This window comes from Vanessa cardui, chromosome 1 (genome assembly GCF_905220365.1).
Source record: "Vanessa cardui chromosome 1, ilVanCard2.1, whole genome shotgun sequence".
In the NCBI taxonomy this organism is placed as follows: Eukaryota; Metazoa; Arthropoda; class Insecta; order Lepidoptera; family Nymphalidae; genus Vanessa; species Vanessa cardui.
The window spans coordinates 876,550-894,037 of record NC_061123.1 but is presented as its reverse complement, the minus strand read 5'-3'; the positions used below and the strand labels follow the sequence as shown (position 1 = coordinate 894,037).

At 32.6% G+C, this 17,488-nt stretch overlaps 1 protein-coding gene across 1 annotated transcript in view; it reads left to right on the top strand.

Annotated features, from left to right (window-relative positions):
• Positions 1–312: 312 nt before the first annotated feature.
• Positions 313–17,488, top strand: part of LOC124531612 (atrial natriuretic peptide-converting enzyme) — a 140,238-nt gene continuing 123,062 nt past the window's right edge. The window contains exon 1 of the mRNA XM_047106078.1: positions 313–398. The gene's annotated coding sequence lies outside the window, so the exon portion shown is untranslated. The remainder of the gene's footprint in view (positions 399–17,488) is intronic.

Here is a 17,488-nt window from a genome sequence, read left to right as displayed (position 1 = left end):
CAGTTTATTTTGTAAGGTTATAAAGTATTCCATGTCATTTGATGTTTATAGTTTAGATTTTAATAGCAAAACAGTAGATGTTATTTTGAATTTCTTCTTCATTTCCTAGGGGTGTAGGAATATGAATTCAAAATATATTTTTTGCTATTTTAAATATTATTAACGTTTCAGAAGTCCAGGCATCTCTTCTGGCTGTAAGAATAAAATCTAGAAAAGTGAAAGAAAGCGAAAGCGAAGCTTCACTAGTAGTGTGCGCTGTACCACGCCGGTGGCAGAGGCAGGGGGGCGCGTCAGACGGCCGCCTACGCGCGAGCCAGCGGACGTCTGCCACAGCGGCCGGGCCCGGCGCCCGCCGCGCCCGCACCTACGGTGTGAGCGCTACGATCGCTACATTTCGGGTAAGTTTTGCTACGAAATATTTATTTACCACGAAATTAACAATATGAAATAACATTTGTGTGACAAACGTATTAGCGCGTTGTGCGCTGCGTGACGCGTTATCGGCTACGGTCGATTTGTTGGTGAGTGTTTATCTACGAAATATTTGAGATAATAATATTTTGGGTGCTATTAGTGCGTTGCTACGCCGCTGTTATCTTCTTTATGTAGGTTTTTTCTGCGTTACTTTTAGGCGGCCCATGTCATAAAATCCTTATTATTTTTTTATATACATGTTCGTATGTACATATTTTTGTGTACACTCCTTCGAACGATTGAAAAGTGTAAAAGTCGGGTTTTAGTTATTTTTCAATTCAGCGAGATTTTTCACTATAAACCAAAGCTAGTATGTATTCGTACTATGTACATATTTAATTTGCTAGTCAGTTGGTGTCAGTTGTTTGTATTTCGTATTGGTTATTCGGATTAATATTTAAGTTCGATGTGTTTATTTAGGCGTGGGAAAGTAATATAATTTATATAAACATTTTTATTTGAAACCAGTTGTTTATAGTTGTAATATTTTTAACAGTATTAAAATTTCACATGAGTATCTTCAGTCTATTATATCACATTGATCATAAAATTAAAACATTCGTAGAAGTTGTTTCAATGATTATTAGAATATAACCAGTTATTTTATTTCACAAATACGAGGGAATTATTTTCCAGCAACATTGTATTCTGTAAGATTTTACTTCGCATCTCATAAGAAATAATTAAAACTTTCGCTAATGTAACTTATAATATATAAAGGATATATTGTAATTATGACAGTCACCTCGCATGTGACTTCTAAATATTAAAATATTGTATTCTTCGAATTGCTACTGCTATACATATTAATTCCCTACAGCTTTGTACTCGTTTATCTCCATATTGTTTTTTTTTGTTGACTAATACCCATTATCGATACATTTGTCTTGTAATTGTTGTAATTATAAAGAGAATATCGCTTATCACTTTAAGATATCTGGTCAAGTGCGGGCTATATACTAGAACAAGTTTTTATAGTACTTAAGTTATATGGGCTCAGAGCATAAAAACTTGTACATTAAATAATTGCATTTGTCTTATTACTGATGTTTATCTAAAACATATATTTGTTTGAGATAATTGATCTAATAGATATTTACATCGAATAAAATATTGATAGGCCCATTTGAAATAAATGTAAATGGGATTTCTCTAAGGCTTTAGGTCTTATGATACGTTTCTGAAATGAATTGGTGTGGTATTTATGTACATATATTCGATTTTTAAAAAGTAGCAAATGTGGCATAAATAATGATTCAATTGAATGCAATGAGATAATAATTATGCAATCAGTAAGTGCCACTGAAATTGGTCCAGAATCTTATAATATTATATTTATAAATAAATATCACGTCGCAATTTCGCACGGGTCGAAAAAATGGTCTACATCAAGTTTTTTTGAAGGATAAATATGATAAAAAAACAAAATAATATTATTTGTTTGGGACCAAGGCTTATCTCTTGCGTACAGATCTTATCAAAATTTAATCTTAATCTGATGAGTAGTTTAAGAACCCACAAAGGACAAACATTCATTTTTATTTATTAAGAAGATAATAATTCGTTCTATATACGTATAGTAAGACACAAATTAGATGTAGCTTCGGAAAGTGCAATAGAATGAAAATAAAACCGACTACTGTCGATTTACACGTCCAATAGAAATAGTTCCCTATCGCGCCATTCGACGCTATTCGTGGCTATAGATTCTCGCGTCAGAGAAAGCAAGTGCATGTAAATCGACGTGTCGAAATGATAAATATATTAGGTAATATGAACATAATAACTTGTAATAAGTTATTATGTTTATGCAAAGAACATTTTCGCATGAAAATAAATATTGATAATTTGGATGTGATGTTTAACGAATTTTGCCGACGCTACATCTAAGTTGTGTCGTACTATATTTGTATTGATTGCCTAAGTTGTCGTCGGAACTCAATTTTGTTCTCAAAGCAAAGTCGAGAGCCAACTATAGATATCCGTGATTAATTTCTGATCGGTCAACGTAGAGTTCGAATTGATAAAATGAAACTTTTATGTAACTTTCAAATCATTATGAAATTGAATTAAAATTCTTTTACTTAGACATTCTGAGTCAGGTTCAATGTTATCAGAAACGTGATTTTTCTAGGTTATTGCTTTTCTTGTTTGTTTTTTAAATTAGATGGATAATGAGGAAAATGGTTGTAAAAGTTCAAGATAATTACAAACCTTTTGATATTGAGATTATCGATGTGGGCATCGATAATCTCAATCTTTTTGACGAGCCGGATAACATTTAAGACAATTTTAAGTAGTAAACGTATTTTTTAATGAGCATACTTTACCAATAGTTCGTTATATTTTATTCGAATTATTAGAATTTTTACATAAAATATCAATTGGTACTTTTTGGGCTTGAAATGATTTGTAAATAAAATGCATCGATTCTGTTTTTGACTATTTTTTTATTTGGAGGTTAATGATAAAACATATAAATTAAGAATTTTGCCTAACGTAAAGTAATTGACATGAGTCATGTTGAATTAATTAAACAAAATAGGTATATGTATTATCAAAAAGTAAAATAGAGGGTGTACGGCTTGTACACCCTCTATTTTACTTTATATTTTATTTTATATAGATATATTTCTTTTTATTTTACTTTATATATAAATAGTTTGGCTACCCGTTTCGACTATGAGCAGCTAGAATAAAGGTTTTTATCGTTGATTTTGAGGACAAACAAATATGTTTTTGTATCTGGTTTTTGGTTAGGGCTTTGGTTTTATAATTTTTTCATTAAAATTTTACCACGATCAGACGAATAGTTAAGGGGGGGTCAAAGGGTCAAACATCGCGTTCTAATGTTTTACAATTCGAAGAAAAATTTGCATCGATCAAGATAGGAACAGTAGTAGGACTAAAAATAAAATCGAATATGTTTTCTTAATTATTGTTACATTTCGTCGATATTAATTTGATTTCCCTTTTCTTCCTTTGTAGTTCCGCCGAAAAACACGAACTTTTATTATTATTTATTAAAAAGTAAGGGTTAACACATTTGACAATATTTAAAACTGAAATGAAATTTACTACTCTTACGAAACAGACGCACAGGGAATGTTATCATTAAGAATATTTTACTTTCTTGAGAAGATTGTTAAAAATTTAAAAAAATGTAGTTCAACAAACGAACAACAAGACATTCGCGTGCATTGTCAAACTAAATAAGTAACTTGTACTCCAAAATACATATACTCTTAAAATATTATGTATTTACGTTCGTAAAACCATAACAGCTTATTGTAAGAGTTGTGACAGATGTTCCATTATTACCAGGAACAAGCATAAGCCAGTTGCGTCTGTTTCCCGACAACGAGGGGTTGATAATTCTTTTACGGGATAAAGTGTACGCTTTTACAACAATATCTCAGAAAACGTTAGGTAGGAATTGTACTGTTGATAAATAAAAAAATATTTTCAGAATAGTTTGTTTGTTGGATATTATAAATCTAATTATATTTTAGAAAATAACACATAATGTTGTCTTAACACTACCAATAACACATAATGTTATAACTAGTTTTATTTAAAATAACACATTTTGTGCATTTATTGATTTCAACGATTAATATTTATTAATATTATAAATGTAAAAGTAACTCTGTCTGTCGCTCTCTCACAACCAAAACGCTGAACGGAATTTGATTTGGTATGAAGCAAACTTGAACTAAAAGAAAGGACATATGCTACTTCTTTTGTCTGACACATGACTACTAGTATACACAGGGTTATTGGTAATTCGACGTACATCCGTTACGAGTCTAAGTCTTCGAGGAGTATAGGAGTTTGGTGCACGCTCTTACTCCAATGAGATGTCACTATGGTAGTTAGTAATCCAATATTGATCGAATTTAGTTTCAAAGGGTCCGCAGATTTTTTCCAAACAAGACGCGACTCCTGAATCTACATTAAGCAATATTTACTAAAATAATGTGAGGATAATGATAAGCATAGAATCATGTATATGGGGGTTAAAATTATTGCAAATAGTCACTCCTATAACCTTCTAGCACACGCTGGTACGTCGAATTACCAATAACCCTGTATATATATTAATTCGACAATTTAAATGAATATGAGACAACATCACGTACATTACTCTGATCCCAATGTAAGTAGCTGAAGGACCACAAACACCCAGACCCAAGACAACATAGAAAATTAATGATAATCTACATTGACTCCACCGGGAATCGAACCCGGAACCTCGGACTAGCGTAGCCATGAAAACTGGTGTACACACTACTCGACCATGGAGGTCGACTAATGTATGCTAATATTATAAATGAGATATGTCTGTTATTTCTTTAGGCTTAAATCACTGAATCGATTTAAGTTAAGGTCATAGGTTACTTATTTTAATACATCCTTCGAGTAAGTAAATGGGACGGGGCTACACGGACTTGTATGCTATTAAACCTTTATACATCTCGGTTTCAGCTTGTTATTGTATAAATTACAACAGTACCGCTCAGCTAAATGCTCTTCTACTTCTCAAGCAGAATGATATCTTTCCAAGTCAATGGTGCAATTTTGACAGTCGATAAGCAAGTGTTACGCTTACAAATTGAATAATGATTTAATGTTTGAAGTGAATATTATCAATAATGCTATTGATAATTTGCGAATTAACCTAAATTTACAGATTTTTTTTAAATATTTTGAAACATAATATAACCTTAAAAAACCTTAAATTAATACGTGAACGGAGACGTTAAGTCAGTCAATGAATATGTTTTCATGAGTGATCAATGCATGACAACCAACTATTTCCAAAAGACATATTACGTACACATGTACCTTACGTGTTACATGTACATGAACATACACATAGATACATTACTTATTCCATTACTGTCACACTCTCAGAAATCTCTATTCGAACTTGGTGGTAGGTCTGTTTGCAAGCCCGTCGGGTAAAAAAATTCTTCCGCCAAATATCAATAGTTCTATGGAATAGTTAATATTTCTAGTAGTGACAATGTTTCTTGGTGGTGGTGACCACTTACAATCGGACCATCAGCCTTACGTCCTTTTCTAAACAGTGACTACAACGCTGCCAAACACCATAAATTATTTCTTGAGAGCAAAATCCAAAAACTTTTGATTGGCTCATCTTAATATTTGAACCCGATACCTCAACATCAGCACTCCTGTGAGCTAGCCATTAAACCACTAAAACAATTCAGCCTATAAATAGTAGACGTACAAAGTGAATAACTGTGGATAAAGTAATGACTTAGTTTATCCGCCGTTAACCGGTACGAACCGGTATGAGGTATGTATGGAATGCAAAACAAAGTTGGAAACAATATTAAACGTACAAGTTTACGGAACCCATTTGAAGTTGACGTTTAACCTATTGTTAAGCGAAACTTGAAATACACTCGCAGTTTCACTAATTTGTAAGCCTTTCGGGAAAGCCAGATAATTAGATTATATTGGATAAGTTTAGCATTCACATTCTTATTTCACATTTGTGAATTAAACGTATTATGTGATTTTTTTTCCATAGTTCATTTATTTCTTTTAAAGAAGTTTGACTAGCTAAAAATTAGTGTACAGCCTAAGTCGACTGGATGAAATTTTGTACTGGAATTCTTTATGGCAACTAAGCCCCAAAAGAAATAAATTTATATTTTTTATATAAATAGAGGATGATTTTGTATGGAAATTTCGTATATTTCGGCTACTGTTAATGAGCTAAAGATTGTTTTCTTAAAATCATCAACTTAGAGGGTGACATTTATGATGAAATTAGGCTGTTTTGGGGTTCGAAGTATTCAAATCGTTGTTTGTATTTTGAACCTGACTGTTTAAACAGCGTTTTTAAAAATTTTTCACCTAATAGAAAGAAATTGGGGATGAAAGTTTGTACCGAAATTTTTCATATTTTTTTAAAAAAAATTTTCTTTATACATTTCATTGAAAATAAAAAATACATTTCTTAAGACTATGATGATTTTTCAAACTCCATATCCATAGGTACCATATCCTCTATAAACTCTCCAAACCTAAGATTGCTCTGTGGTATGATGTATTGGCTGCGATATCCTATCGGGTACAAATTTAGTTTTATATATATGTTGACATATCATTTTGAGTTTGATAGATTTCGACACTGTTTGATCGATCACCATGGACATTGGATCGTTTATTTTGTCTTTTATGGTGGAGCCTGTTTTATTGTAAGTTGACGCTAGATGGTCCTGAAGTACGTCTACAATCGTTTCCGCTTAATCGATCGCTATAATAATTGTTACAGGTTGAAGGAATCAAGGAGTCGAGATGGCGCAGTGGTTTGAACGCGTGCATCTTAACCGATGATTGCGGGTTCAAACCCAGGCAAGCACCGCTGATTCATGTGCTTAATTTGTCTTTATAATTCATCTCGTGCTCAGCGGTGAAGGAAAACATCGTGAGGAAACCTGCATGTGACAAATTTCATAGAAATTCTGGGAGACGAGGCCTTTAGCCCAGCAGTGAGAATTTACAGGCTGTTGTTGTGTTGTTGTTTGTGAAGGAATCATCATTTTTTCTTTTAAATATGTATATTTATTTCGTTTTAACCTTCTACTTCCAGGCAGGATATATTAATTTAAATAATTGTATTAACTAACATGACTGTGTTTTTTAAATGTTGAAAAAGAGTAACTACTGAGTTTCTTGCCGGTTCTTCTCAGTAGAATCTGCTTTCCGAACCGGTGGTAGCTTCACTTAATTTTTAAATGACGATTCAAAAGTGCTAGTAAAAGCCAACTTGAATAAAGTTTATTTTGATTTTGATTTTTGAACCCACTTCAAAAAGCGGAGGTTCGTAATTTAGTTGTTTGTATTCATTTTTAAATTTCCTTATTTTCTTTTATCTACAGATATTTTTAGTGTAGATATTCCATTTGATTTTTTTTATTTATCATACAGTCAGTTAGGTCCTGATAATGTGGCTTTATCTAAACAAGATTAGAAAAAGAAGTAACACTCTGTAAATGTTAGACTGCTGGACGAGTGATGCTATTAATTTAAATTTAAGTTTAAATCGTATCTCACCACGATCATACACACTTGATATTTTTATTCCAAAATAATATTTGAATACTATTTTTGATCATTTCAATGGATTATTTCCAAAGTACGCACGGTGAATTATGAGTTTCGATACAATAAAGCGTGCTTACAAAATTCCCAGAATCACAGAATTAAAACGAATGAACCGTTTCGAAGCATTTTCATTGTAAATATCATATATATTTTTAAATCTAAATCGAAATGTATTTATTTAAGTGTTCTTTATTAGCACTATCAAATCGTAATATTACAAATATAAATTGTTTTTAGCTTCACTTTACACAGAGAAGAATCGCTAGGAAACTGATTGGTTAGTCATTTTTTAAATAAAACGTATTGGCAAGTATCGCGCGTGGCTCCATAGTAAAACGACGTAGCACATAGTCGTGCGCGTTTAAATTTTAACATCAGCTTTCTACGAGCGAAAATTTCGTCAAAATCGGTCCATCCGTTCCAGAGATTAACCGGAACATACAGATTTTTTTATTTATATTTTGTATATGCACCGTGTATGCATACATAAGCACTTAGTTAAAAGGGGATATTTTAATATTACAAACAGACACTACAATTTTATTATATTTATAGGTATGTTGCAAATAAATCAGTAAAGTCAAACAGTAAACTCATATATAATTGAAAAGACCTAGACAGACTAGTAGGTGGAACAGGTGATAACTCGGTGTGACTCCGAGTTAAAATCTGATTAAAGAAAAACTATTGAATTTTTAATGTCTCCATTTTATGTTTGGTGTTCTCATACATAGTATAGGTTAATAAACTAAGTAATCTCGGATGGTTTGGATGAAAAAATACACTCGTGTATCGACCAGACATTGTCAGAATATGAATCAAACTCCTACCTGATAATAGGAGTCTTATTCAAACACAGCATGGTTAGTGATGATGATGATTTCGTGATCGATTTCGAATAGAAAAGACAATAATTAAAAAAAATTTCAAGCGCGGGTCCAAAGGATTCACGTGCTTTCCGAGGAAAGAGATTGTATACACTTCCCACTTCGAAACTCACGATTAATATTGAGGATTTGTGACTGAAATCTGCAGTATTATTTTATTAGTCCAATCTAAGGAGTTTGTATACACTGCCTACTTCGAAACTCAATTCTATTACTGAGAATTTGTGACAGAAATCTCCAGTATTTTTTATTCGTCCAATCTGGGTTTTCAACTCATCAATAAGACTTCAGGATCTTTGACGTATTATGGCCATTAGTGTAATGAATCAGCCTGTTTATAAAAGGGCATAACCGACTATATAGTTTCATATACTTCTTCCCTTTAACAATATATTACAGTTGCAATCTCTGTTCATAAGAACGTATCACGTATCATATAGTCGAGTTGAATGCATACTTGTAAATGCAAAGTATTCTGTTGCTAACGAGACACGCCATCCTTGCCGTCGCTCCACGCACGCCTCCAACTACCGGAGCAAATTTGAGTTATTCGAAGTTTGCATTATAAGGCCCCTCTCACACTGGGGGGAAATGAAACTCGACACTGAAAATCTCGGTAAGATGATCTTAACTTAAATGTCTAGTACTTGTTATTGCAATAGTTTAGAAGAAAATTTATAAAAAGAAAAGAGTCTTCTAGAGAGAAACGTCGTTATTCTGTTGGATCGAAGTTGCTTTCTGTGTATATTTTGCAGTATATAACAGATACAATAAAATAAATTAATAACGTTTGTGATTAAACGAAAATGATAAAGTAATTGAATAAATAAGGTTAAATAATTTTATACGCAACATCGTAGTCGTAAAAAAACCTCCTATTGTCATTGCGGTACAAGAGGAAGACGAAATCAATAGTTTTTAGATGTGTAGTAAGTAGGTATGTCCCAAGAATTAAAAAATATACTAAATATACTAACTAAATTTATATACATTTATAATCTTATTTTATGTATCTTCTTTTTCAGTGTTTTAGGGCACAAAAATAATGAATCCTCAATATATATTAATATTATAAAAGAGAAAGTAACTCTATCTGTCGTCTCTTGCTCTTTCACGATCAAACCGTTGAACCGAATCTCATGAAATTTGGTATGAAGCAAACTTGATCTCCAAGAAAGGACAAAGACTACTTTTTTTGCCTGACACATGACAAAACGTGGGCGAAGCCGCAGGTGAATACTAGACGCTACACCTCACGCTTACTTGCAACGTGACTGATATTTCTGAAAAATAAAGTTGCCTATATATAATGCTAGTCAGGCAACTCGGATTTGATACACCTCTGATTTATTTCACCAAACCTGGTTTGAGTCTTGCTATTTGCTCAGTGACGTTATCAATTCTGAAAGTCAAACCAAGTATAAACAATGATATAGCTGTGACTAAACGAGTTAGAAGACACAGTTTATATAGACGTTAAGTTTGACATTTGTATTTTTTAACATACTTTGGTTTTAGTTGCTTTTGTATCGTTAATGACGGTCGCGCCATAATGCCACAACCTTCTAATGTTCCCGCCGCATCGACGTCTTGAGTACACTCCAAGAGGGCACGCTTTTGGGCGTTCAGACGAAGGACGCGAGTCTGCATTCTTTTATGTCAATATTCGCCATTATTTCCAAAATACAATTAGATTGCTACCTTGTATAATATCATGCGATATTCTTGCACTATATGGATAGCTCTTTGCTGCGAATCCGGCTGAGTTCTGCAGTGGCAGACGCTTGATTTGAAACCAAATGGGTGCCTTGTAAAGCCATCGATTCGCTTAGAAGTGGTGAACTTCCTGCCTCAGTCTCCGATATTTGTCATCAGGCTATTCATAGCAACCGCTGTGTGTTCAATCCTAGGTACTAGGCGTTGGAAGAGCTCTTCGAGGCAGCAAAAACGGCCAAAATTGAAACAAAGTACTTCACGAATCTGGCAACCTCTGAGTCACCAACGCAGACGTATAGATTCTTTCTCCTCGGCATATTATGGAATGGCAAGATCAATTATTAATATCAGCCTTGTTTCATACTTGTTCTTATATGAAATCGTAATTGGTGTATGAATATCGGTTCGTATAAAAGAATTAATATTCTTTTTCTTTTTTTTTCTTCTTCTTTCATTATAAAATAAAAGTAGATATGTTGTCAGTAATAATAAATTACATTACGGTACTTATTTTCGTATTCACGTATTGTGTTGCTGTTAATGCCGAGACGAGTTATCGATTTTTTATTATCTGTATCAACATATAATTGGATTGAAATAAGGCTATATTGAAATCAGTCCTGTTTACTAGAAATAAAATACAGGTATTTTTTTATAGTTGCATTTCATTCATTAATATTTTATTTTTTAAAACGTAGGTAGATTAATTCTCATTGAACATTGTAGGTAAGATATACACAAATATTAATATTATTGGATTATAAGAAGATCGCTATTGATATGAATACGATATCAATTATATTATAGGTACGTATAGATTGCGCCAAGAAAAATCTGCAAGAATTTTAGTTGTCACCATTAATCCAATCAACATTATTATTGAATAGGAATATAAGGTGTGTTAAGTAAATAATTATACTTATCATATTAACTTAATAAATGACAAATGCTTAATTAGGTAAAATCGTTCGTATAGGCCGTGACGTCACTGAATAACGCTTATAGCGCGTCAAGTGTAAGTTGGCGTGTAGCAAAAACATGCACTAATTTTTTTTTGTTCATTTAATATCTTATTTGTTTTATTTACCCTTATTAAGAAAACTTACCCAAAATCTATTAAAAATGAGACGAAGAGAATTATTTTCTAGGGAGATATTGGTAAAATAAACAAAAAAGTGGCAAAACAAAGGTGTAGCAGGTGCTGCCACAGGAACGCCAACTTATACTTGACTCAAACTCAAACTCAAACTCAAACTCAAATTCCTTTATTCAATATAAAAGCATTACACTTACTTATTGATTGTCAAATAAACACTACCACCGGTTCGGAAAAAGGAACACCCTGACCTGAGAAGAACCGGCAGTGACAGTCTATATAATAGTAATAGTGTTGTCCCTTTCTGCCGCTGGTGTTGGCATCCTGTGTCACACATATATTTTGTTACTAATAACATATTTATAGTTACAAACATTATTGTATATAGATATTAAATTATACCCATATATAATAATCCAACTAATAATATGTCGTGTTTGTGAAATTATCCGTATAGACAATGGCCACACTTGTCTGAAGTGCCTTTGTTACCTTGCATCTGCGTCGCGGTCATCACTTATCTTCTTAACTCACCCAAGTGTGATCGGTCCCTTGTATAAGACAGTTAACTCCAATAGAACGTGTCGCACGTTAATTGATTGTATAAATCAATTTAAAATAAAAAAAAATGAGAATCATATATACAGGTGATTTTTTTTTTAAAAAGTTCAGTTTTGTATACGAAATTTTAATCAGGATTATAACCAATGATGTTGTAATAAACAGATATGATATTAACGCGCAAAAAGTGAAGACTAGAAAACTAGTTTGCCTTTAGTCGTTTTACGTAGTAATACGTTATAATACATCATAATTACGTAGTAATACGTTTGCGTAATTAAAACATCTAGTTATCCCTTTTACTTATTGTTTTTATCAAGCTATCCTTTTTACTTTTAACGAAATGTAAAAATAAACTAAAATAAACGGTCCCCGGCGCGGCACACTTTTTTCTGTTGTTTAGTATGGATATAACATATCTGTTTATTAAAATATCATTGATTATAACCTAAGGTTTAAATAGGTTTGTCAACCGACCTACTGTATATATTTATGCAATTTGAATGCGAGAGAGAGGATTAATTAATACGTTTTTTTATTTATGCCAACTTATGCTTAATATTTACTAATCAAATTTCGAAAATGGAACTCAATCTTAAAGAACTATTATACTGTAGGAGACCAATGATTTGACGCGCTTTTTGAGGCACAGATTATAACAGTCATCTTTCATTTTACTTACTTCATTTTTCAATTCCTCAAAAATGGCCGAATTATACCGAAGCCACTGGACCGGCCATTAATACAACTATAAATAAAAGTTGACATCTGACGTCACACATTAATTCTACCACTTTGACAAATGAAATAAAATCCGTTCACGAAACTTTATTTATTGCCGTTACTTTTTTATTGTGACCAAAATTATTAAGGTTTTATATATATTATACATTGGACGGGTAAATGGACCACCTCATAGTAAGTGGTGAACATCGCACATAGACTTCGGCAGTTTAAGAAATAAAAAACACCAATGTGCCCACAATCACGACGTATGATTTTATGTACCTGTGCTAGTAGTTACACCGGCTAACATATCGTTCAAACCAGAACTCAACAATACTGAGTCTGTACTGTTTGGTGGTAGAATATCTAATGATTGGGTGGTATCTACTTAGCAGGCTTGCACAAAGCCCTACTAAAAATTTAATTATTATTACTATTCATCGTTAACAGTGTAGGATTTTCATATATTTTATGAAATACTTGGCTGGATTACTTAAAATTGAGTGATATAAGTTTTGTTCCCCGCCTTTATAAAATAATATAAGGCGAACAAAATATACGTCACATATCGATGTTCACATTAATATATTGATATTTGAACATTTTAGATTACATCTATATCACGTTACTGGCGGGTATGTATATCCTTCCTTGTCTCACTTACGCGGATGTCTAATAGAGAGAGTGAAATAGGACGTCTTACCCTGACTCTAAATGCGGGTCAAGTTCAGAAGACATCTGGAGGGCAAATTGGTATTCTTAAGTTTCACAATAAATCAAATTAAATTGGTTCCAAATTAATTTCTTATAGAAATGCTTAAAGATATTTGCTTCTTATAGTGAATAAATCAATATTAAGATTACAAATCTCAATAGTTTCTTGTAATGTCTTAATCACAGTGTCTAACCCCGATGATTTTGATTTGTCAAATGCTATTCTGGTCAAGGGTTTTGTGCAAGCCCGCCTGGGTAGGTACCACCCACTCATCAGATATTCTACCGCAAAACAACAATACGCAGTATTGTTTGTTGTGTTCCGATTTGAAGGGTGAGTGAGCCAGTGTAATTACAGGCACAAGGGACATAGCATCTTAGTTCCCAAGATTGGTGGCGCATTGATGATGTAAGGAATAGTTAATATTTCTAACAGCGTCATTGTCTATGGGTGATGATGACATCATGTAAAATAAAAAAAATGTACAAAAAAATGGGGCAGAATTTCATTTCACGGCACGAGATAAATTAAGACACATTACGAATATGAAAATTTAGTGATGTTCGCCCGAGCTTGAATCCGCAACTAAGCATCGAGTCAATAATAAATAAATAATGAAATATTCAAATCCTCTTGCATTAATATATTACTTCAAGATCTCAATACATCTGATATTAATATTATTCTCTCGACATGAGTAAATAAAATTTGAAATCGATAATCCTTGATTGGTATTCGTCAAATATACTTTTGATGATATAGAGATTGTAATGTCGTTATCTTATTTGCTCTTGATATAGTAATATTAAAAAGAAAGAAATTTAATAACAATAACATTATTCGCAAATCAGGAACTTGTCAGATAATCAGACATTTTTGACTTTGCCTTTTTATAGTTCAATTCAAATCCGAGTTCAAATCATTTGTAAAAAATACATTGGTAAATGCATTGTTTTTTTTTATCTATTTTCCTCTACCCTAAGGTTGTCTGGAAGAGATCGCTGTTTTAGCGATAAGGCCGCCTCTTGTACATATATCCTAACCGTGTCTATGTTATTTATTTACTGGTGTACAATAAAGAGTATTTTGATTTGGTAAATAAGGCATATTTATTCAATACAAGATTATATATACGATAAAGAAGGGTGGAATTAATACTTGTTGACTTCCAGGCAGGATATATAACATAAATGTTGAAAAAGTGTAATTACCGAGTTTCTTTCGTTCAATCTCGGTAGAAATATTCTTATATATAGTTGTTAAGTGATCTAAATGTCCTTGTATAAGCCTACTTGAATAGCGAATATTTTGATTTTGAATTTGTTGACCAATACTAAGTGTTGTTGCCTTTTAGTTTAAAGGTGAGTAAGTTAATGTATGTCAGGAATTATTTTTTTAGTAAAATGTCATCAAAACGTACAATCGTATACTCGATTTCAGTCGTAACGCACAATTTTAAAGTAGGTACTAGTATTACACAGATATTACAAAGTTTTATTTCATGGTATAGATTGGCGGCCGAGTATATAGGCCACCTGATGGTAAGTGGTCACCATCACCCATAGACAAAGCTGTAAGAAATATTAACTTTTCCTAACATCGTCAATGTGCCACCAACTTTACGGATGAGTGCATCCTTCAAACCGGAACACAACAATTCTGAGTACTGTTATTTGGCAGTGGAATAACTGATGAGTGGGTGGTACCTACCCAGAAGGGCTTGCACAAAGCCCTAGCACCATGTAAATAGATGTAAGTAGATGCTTGTGTAAAATAAAAATCCGACCAAATAGCCTCGCGTACATTATTTAAAGTTAACTGATAAGTCAATGTGTGTTATTATTGAAAACTATTTAGCAGCAAGAATTAACAAAAAAAATCAGCTTAGTTAGTCTCACTTATTTTTGAATTGAAACTTTTTAGAAACATTGTGTTTTGCATCGAGAAATAGAAAAAAAAATGTGAATACATAAACATTTTTATTGATAACACACTGCAGTTTCAGTGATTTCGGCGAACGGTATTACAAATAAACAATTGTTCGGATCACATACATAAAAATCGGATAGTGGAACAGGACGCGTCTTTTATTACGTCATAAGTTCTGTCACTCTGATTAGTGTCTATTTGATTTCGATATTTGATTTTTTACTCACTTATGTTGCTTCACTAAGATGTGCGCGCTCCATCTGCTTTTTGTTTTATAATCTGAAAACTATTGTAACATCTTTATACAATATACATGAATGCTGTCTGAGCCGAGATGGCTCAGTGGTTAGAACGCATGCATCTTAACCGATGATCGCGGCTTCAAACCCAGGCAAGCACCAGTGAACATTCAGGTGCTTAATTTGTGTTTGTCTAATTTCATAGAAATTCTGCCACACGTGTATTCCATGAACCCTTATTGGAACAGCGTATTATATTCCAAAAACCTTCTCCTCAAAGGGAGAGGAGGCCTTAACCAGTGGAAAATTTACAGACTGTTGTTGTTGTATGTTGTCTGCTTGTATAAAATGTTATTTCAAGAACGTTATAAATATATTTTCATGTTAAAGAGAAAGAAATCAGTTCGGTAGACATTAATAATTGTCTTAAACTAACTGTGCGTCACCAACTTTTTTCCAATGAGGAAAGTAATAAAAGTTGTTGAAGCAGAAATCGCAATTTGCCACAAGTTTTGCACGCTATCTCGCCATCTCAACATCTATTTATGTAATTGCTTTCAGATAAAGATGAAAACGTACTATAAATAAACACGAACATTGTATATTATAGAACAAAGTCTTCAGACGCGGTCTGTCTGTCTGTATGTTCGCGATAAACTCCAAAACTACTGAGCGGATTTTCGCACGCTAGTTCTTAGGTATATAATTTAAATTTTAAACTTTTTATGCTAATACGTTGAAATAGAACAACAATTGTTAAACATATCGGGAAAAGCTACAAAAATATGTATATAAAAGGTAAAAATTAAAAAAAAAAAACTTATTTACATCCTCGCGAAGTCGGAACGGGCCGCTGGTATAGTATAAAAAGTTAAAAATAAACGCTCGCGTATAAATAAATCTCCCGAGTAAATATTTTTTTTGATAGTATCATAATTGGTATGTAGGTACAAATTGGAGTACAATAAATAAGATTTATGAACGATCGCCGGTAACAATGGCAGCTGTAGTGGCGGACGAACGCGTTTGTTTCGGACAGCCGTAAATATTTATTGATTTCGTATCGATTTAATGCGAAAACAATGCCTGCTTTATTGGCCATTAATTCTTTTTATATAATGAATCTTATTGAGTACCTGTACACCTGATGGGTTTATATAAAAAAATAATGATTTTACTTGAGTATTACATTGTTTTGGTAAATTTGCAACCGCAATCTAAGCCTAAAAGGATAACAAGAATTTTTCAAAAATAACGTATTAATTTTTTTGTACCAACTTTCCTCCTCTCGTTACTAAAATACATATCTTAAAAAAAAATGACTTTTTTTCCCATTTGCCGTCGAAACACTTGGCCCTTGGAGTAGTGGTGCAAAAAGATTCATCAAGAGTATAACACCACACCTTGTTGCCTTTACTGGTGACAGGGCAGGTTTGTTTTTGCGATTCGGATTGCGATTCAATGGGGAAATGCTGCTAGCATTATTGCCACCATTCTATGCAGTCAAAGCTAAAGAATATATATTTAAAGAATATATACATATTTATTTCTAACTAAAAGAACATAAACTTCCATACCAACTATTAAATGAGCATGGATTTTGAAAAATCTTTCTTTGTTCTCATAAATGGTCCATATAGGTTTCTATGTACTTCATGTTGTTATATCCTTGGTGTAATCCGTGCGTTTCATTCCAGCTAGTCAATTCACAAGTATCTTAAGTAAATTTCATGGATTCGTTTCCGTTCATTGAAGTACTACGATTGTTTTATATTTTTAATCAACACTATAATATGTCAAAGAGTATTTCCTGGTATCGCTATCCCCTTATAACGGATTTTATTTTTAGATTTAATAGTTTTCTGTGAACCTTTCAAACATATTTCTACTTATAGTTCAAAATGATTAAAAAAATCCCATCTTAAACTAATGATCTGATTAGTGAGGAAATTCCATATTATTTTAGTTTGACGTTTCAGGTTTGACAATGGTTTGTAAT